The sequence below is a fragment of the Perognathus longimembris genome, chromosome 6 (genome assembly GCF_023159225.1).
Source record: "Perognathus longimembris pacificus isolate PPM17 chromosome 6, ASM2315922v1, whole genome shotgun sequence".
Lineage (NCBI taxonomy): Eukaryota > Metazoa > Chordata > Mammalia > Rodentia > Heteromyidae > Perognathus > Perognathus longimembris.
In genome coordinates this window covers 69,616,766-69,622,341 of record NC_063166.1, presented here as the reverse complement: position 1 = coordinate 69,622,341, position 5,576 = coordinate 69,616,766, and the positions used below count along the sequence as shown (strand labels likewise).

The following is a 5,576-nucleotide window of genomic DNA, read 5'->3' as shown; positions in this document are numbered from 1 at the left end:
TTTCCTATGTGATTTTATGAGTGTGAGTGACAAGTTACAGCCATGCTTGGGAAGAAGATTTTTCTAACTGATGTCTATAAATTACTCAGCTTCAGATTTCTTCATTTAGCAATTATTGGCTAATAAGGACCAAAAAGATCCTACCTTCTTCAGCCTTTCATACTAATGGAAAGATGGAAAATAATAATAAAGACTAGTATTGATTGTATTAAGTGCTATGAGAAATATTATATGGAGGAAAGAACAGGGAAAAGCTGTGAGCTGGGTGTTCTAGGAAAGGTCACCAATGATGGGCTAGCCTAGTGATAGCTCACCTATGAATGAGTGAGAAATAAGAGACCAAAATGAAGAGCCTAGCCCAGTATGGGTGGCTCACGCCTGTAATCCTAGCTATTCAGAAAGCTGTGATCAGAGGATCATGGTCCAAAGCCAACCCAGACAGGCAAGTCCAGTCTGTGAGACTCTTATCTCCAATTAACCACTAGAAAACTGGAAGTGGGACTGTGTCTCAAAGTGGTAGAGCCCTCTTCTTGAGCTGAAGAGCTCAGGGACAGTGCCCAGGCACAGAGTTCAAGACCCACGACTGACTTAAAAAAAAAAAGTAACATGATAGCATATGTAGTTAATAGCAGTTTTCATTTTGCTTTTGCTAGTCCTGGAGCATGAACTCAGGGCCTGAGCACTGTTCCTGAGCTTCTCTGTGCTCCAGGTTAGTGCACTACCACTTGAACCACAGCGCCACTTCTGGCTTTTTCTTTTTATGTGGTACTAAGGAATTGAATCCAGGACTGCATGGGTGCTAGGTAAGTACTCCAACACTAAGCCACATTCCCAGTATGTAATAGCAGTTTTAAAAAGGGAAAATAGTGGGCTGGGGATATAGCCTAGTGGCAAGAGTGCCTGCCTCGGATACACGAGGCCCTAGGTTCGATTCCCCAGCACCACATATACAGAAAACGGCCAGAAGCAGCGCTGTGGCTCAAGTGGCAGAGTGCTAGCCTTGAGCGGGAAGAAGCCAGGGACAGTGCTCAGGCCCTGAGTCCAAGGCCCAGGACTGGCCAAAAAAAAAAAAAAAAAAGGGAAAATAGTGGCTGGCAATGTGGTCTAGTCATAGAGTGCTTGCCTAGCATGCATAAAGTCCTGGGTTCTGTAAGGTCTGCCCCAGAGGACTCCATGCAGATGCCCCCACCTGGTTAAGGGTCCACCCAGTTACCTGGGTAACCAGCATACCTAGAGGCAGTTACCTCCCCCTTCCCAGAGGTCACATATCCACCTGGCCACAACCCCCTGCCCCAGCCCTAGATAAGACAAGGCTGGGTAGGGGTTGCCCCTTCTCTCCTCCTCCACAGGCCCGCTGTTCGGTAATTAACTTGTCTCTCTTGCCTGAATACCGCGTGGTATTCTCCTTTATGGGCTACCTATTTTAATAAACCTAACAGGTTCCATTCCTCAGCACCACATACCCAGAAAAAGCCAGCAGTGTCGCTGGGGCTCAAGTGGTAGAGTGCTAACCTTGAGCAAAAAGAAGCCAGGGACAGTACCCAGGCCCTGAGTTCAAGCTCTAGGACTGGCAAAAAAAAAAAAAAAAAAGCAAAAAGGAAAAGAATATATTAGAGTTCATTTATACTGGGGTTTGAACAGTCTTGATTGTTTTTTCTCCACCTATCCTGGACCACCATATCTCGCTCTCTCTGCCTCATTCTCTTTTGGTGCCAGTCTTGGGGCTTGAACTCGACCCACACACTATCTCTGAGTTTCTTTGGCCCAAGGCTAGCACCTCACCACTTGAGCCATAGCACCATTTCTGGCTTTCTCTGAGTAGTTTATTAGAGATAAGAATCTGAAGGGCTTTCCTGCCTGGGCTAGCTTGGAATCACAATCCTTAGATCTCAGCTTCCTGAGTAGCTAGGAATACAGGCCTGATCTACCAGCACCCAGCTTCACCATTCTCTTAAGTTTCCTGTGTAGTAGGATGACAGGAGCAGGCCACTGCACGTAGCTTTTTTTTTTTATTGAGATAGAGTATTATAGACTTTTATCTTTCACTGGCTTTGAATCCCTGTCCTCCAGTTCTGAGAAGTGGCAAAGTTTTAGGATTTTTCTACCCTTTGTCTTGTTTTGATTAGTCGCACTCTATGTAAAAGACAATGAACTGGTCAGAAAAGACCTGTGATGTCACTGCAGACCTGAACTATACTTCTCAATCAGGGAGGTTCCATGTGTTCCCATGGCCAGGACAGATGAACTCAATGGAAAACTACCAGAAATGGAGGCAGACTATTTGGGTATGGTGTTTTTAAACAAATTTGCAAATTCCCAGCGTCTATCTAGTCTCTTGTCAGTTTAGCACTGTTTTTCATGTTTACTGCTTTTTTTTTATGTTTACTGTTTTTGAGTTTAGGAGAGTCACTTGGGATTGCATTCAGGTCCTTAAGTAGTCCTCCTCCTCCTCCTCCTCCTCCTCCTCCTCCTCCTTTCTGTATTTGTACAATGGAGTTTCAATTCCTCAAGCACTTATACTTAGCTATTTCCTGTCGCAGTAGGTGCTCCTCTATCACATTACCCATGCTTCCTTCCTGTGTGTGTTTGTGTGTGTGTGTGTGCAGCAGTTGTGGGGCTTAAACTCTGGGTCTGATCACTGCCCTTGAGCCTTTTTTGCTCAACACTAGTGCTTTCAAGTTAGCCTCACTTCCAGCTTTTTGTTGGTTAATTGGAGATAAGAATCTCAACCTTGGGGCTGGGGTTATGGCCTAGTGGCAAGAGTGCTTGCCCCGTATACATGAGGCCCTGGGTTCGATTCCCCAGCACCACATACACAGAAAATGGCCAGAAATGGTGCCCCCCAAAAAAAGAATCTCAACCTCATTAGTAGCTAGGATTACAGGAGTTTGCCACCAATACCTGGCTAGTACTCTTCCTATTGCAGGGTTTTCTAGAAGCCCTAGGTTTTTGTTTGTTTGTGTTTGTTTTTGTTGCCAGACCTGGAGCGTGGACTCAGGGCCTGAGCACTGTCCCTGGCTTCTTTTTGCTCAAGGCTAGCACTCTACCTCTTGAGCCACAGCGCCACTTCCTGCTTTTTTCTATATATGTGGTGCTGAGGAATCGAACCCAGGGCTTCACGTATATGAAGCGAGCACTTTACCACTAGGCCATATTTCCAGACCCCAAGCCCTAGGTTTTGACTAATCTACTGAACTACTTATTTTTACTGATTTTTACCTATTTACTAGGATTGGGATTGCAGCCATAAAATGACATTTTCTTCCTCTCTCTCTGTCTCTCTCTCTTTGCTGGCTGCAAAATGAAATTCTCAGATCTCAGCTACTTGAGTAGTTAGGAGTAGAGGTATGGGCCTGTCTCTGAGCACTTCAGCTCAAGACTAGTGCTCTACCACTTGAGCCGCAGCATCACTTCCAGTTTTCTGGTGGTTAATTGGAGATAAAAGTCTCAAGATTTTCCTGCCCAGGCTGTCTATGAACTGAGATCCTCAGATCTCAGCCTCCTGAATAGCTAGGATTACAAGTGTGAGCCACCAGTGCCCGGCAACTTTTCTCTTTTTAATTGGAAGACTAGGTTGACCACAGAGACATTCATCAGGATACAAAGGTACACCTGGCTATGTTGGCTCAGTCTGTTATCCCAACATGGAAATCTGAAGGATTTTGGTTTGAGTGCATTGCAGTTCAAGGCCATCCCCAGCAAAAATTTGGATGATCTCTTATCAAACAATAAAAATCTGGATGTGGTAACATGTACCTGTTATTCTGGCTACATGGGAAGCATAAACAGAGTCCCTGTCCATACAAGCCCAGGCAGAAGTGCAAGACATTATTGGAAAAAATCACCAAGGAAGAGCTTCAAGTGGTTGAGGACCTGTTTACTCAGCTCAAGGCCCTGAGTTAAAATCCTAGTGATGCTTCTTTGCTTCTCAGCCTTTTAGCTAAAATCCAGTGTGACGGGTCAGCTTTTAGGAGATGCTAAACAAGAGCCCGGGGTCGTAAGTAAGTCCTAGAGAAAAAGTCAAAACAAAACAAACAGAAAACAAGTTAAAAATGGGCTAGAGATCTGTAGCTTAAGTGATAGAACACTTAGCTAGCAAGTCCAGGGTCCTGCATTCAAATCTTAGCATGAAAAAAAAAATCTAGTATGTAGGGGTAGGGGATTGGGACTAAGGAAATTTGAGATTACATAGTTGTTTGTTTTGCCAGTTCTGTGGCTTAAACTCAGGACAGGGTGTTGTTCCTGATCGGAGTAGTTTATTGGAGATAATTAAGAGCCTTATATTTTTGCTCAAGGTTAGTGCTTTACCAGTGGACCCTGAACTCCACTCCTGGATTTTTTGGTACATTATTGGATATGAGTCTCAACAACTCTCCCTGGGCTGGGAATATGGCTTAGTGGTAGAGTGCTTGTCTAGCATGCATGTAGTTCAGATTCAATTCCTCAGTAACCACACAAAAAAAGAGGAAGCCAGAAGTGGCGCTGTGGCTCAAGAGGTAGGATTCTAGCCTTCAGCAAAAGCAGCTCAGTGACAGTGCCCTGGCCTGAGGTTCAAGCCCCAGGACTGGAAAAAAACAAAACACAAAGTAAAAACTTTCCTGCCTGCAATTCTCAGATCTCAGCCTCCTGAGTAGGGGGAAGATTACACACATGAGCCACTGGTGCCCAGATCTCTCTTCCTCTCTCTAGCAGTGTAATACTAAGGTGTTGCTGTTTAGGGGATAGGGGTAGAAGTCCTCCTGAATTGTTTTTTCTTTTCCTTTCTCTTTCTCTCTCTCTCTTTTTTTTTTCTTTTTGGCCAGTCCTGGGCCTTGGACTCAGGGCCTGAGCACTGTCCCTGGCTTCCTTTTGCTCAAGGCTAGCACTCTGCCACTGAGCCACAGCGCCACTTCTGGCCTTTTCTGTAAATGCGGTGCTGAGGAGTTGAACCCAGGGTTTTATAGAGGGGGAAAAAAATAGGTGTTGTCTCTCCTGTGAGGACAAGATCAATAACACTATTCATGGCCCGTGTAATCCTCAGAACAATTCTGCCGGGAGGCCCTGTCTCCCTCCTTTCACAGCAGCTGAAAAGAGTGGGGCAATCTGCGCAGCGCAGCCGGCACCGAGACTCGTCCGCAGGTCTCCAGCGGCGAACCTACCCGGCCGGGTCGGGCGCTAGGGCCAGGTAATTAAAAGGCCCTCCCACGAGCAACTTCCGGTGTTCCTAAAGCACCAATGCGCACGCGCCGCACCGCCCCCACGGCGACGCGCAGTATTCTGTCCCGCCCCTTTCTGGAACGCCGAGCGGCTGAACGGGCCGGCGGCCATTTTGTGAGGCAGCGGAGGAAGTGTTGGCTGCGGCAGCGGTGGGCTCCGGGAAGCCGTTCGGGCTGGGGCTGTCGGCCGCGGGGCGGAGGCGCTCGCGCGGGGGGTAACTCAGGTCTGGGTTCTGGTGCCGCGCAAGCTCTCCCCGGTAAGACTCCCGCAGCCCCGGAACGGGCGGGGCTGTGCGGGGCTCGAGCCGCCCCTTGGTGGCCCGGGGCGGGGCCTTCGGAGGCCTCTGGAGCCCGCCGCAGCGAGTGCCCCACACAAAGAGT

The 5,576-nt window shown here is 47.5% G+C and overlaps 1 protein-coding gene across 5 annotated transcripts in view; it reads left to right on the top strand.

The window, feature by feature from the left end:
* The first annotated feature begins 5,309 nt into the window (after positions 1-5,309).
* Positions 5,310-5,576, top strand: part of Cpne1 (copine 1) — a 48,291-nt gene continuing 48,024 nt past the window's right edge. For all 5 annotated transcript variants that reach the window (XM_048349089.1, XM_048349092.1, XM_048349090.1 and 2 more), the window contains exon 1: positions 5,310-5,452. The gene's annotated coding sequence lies outside the window, so the exon portion shown is untranslated. The remainder of the gene's footprint in view (positions 5,453-5,576) is intronic.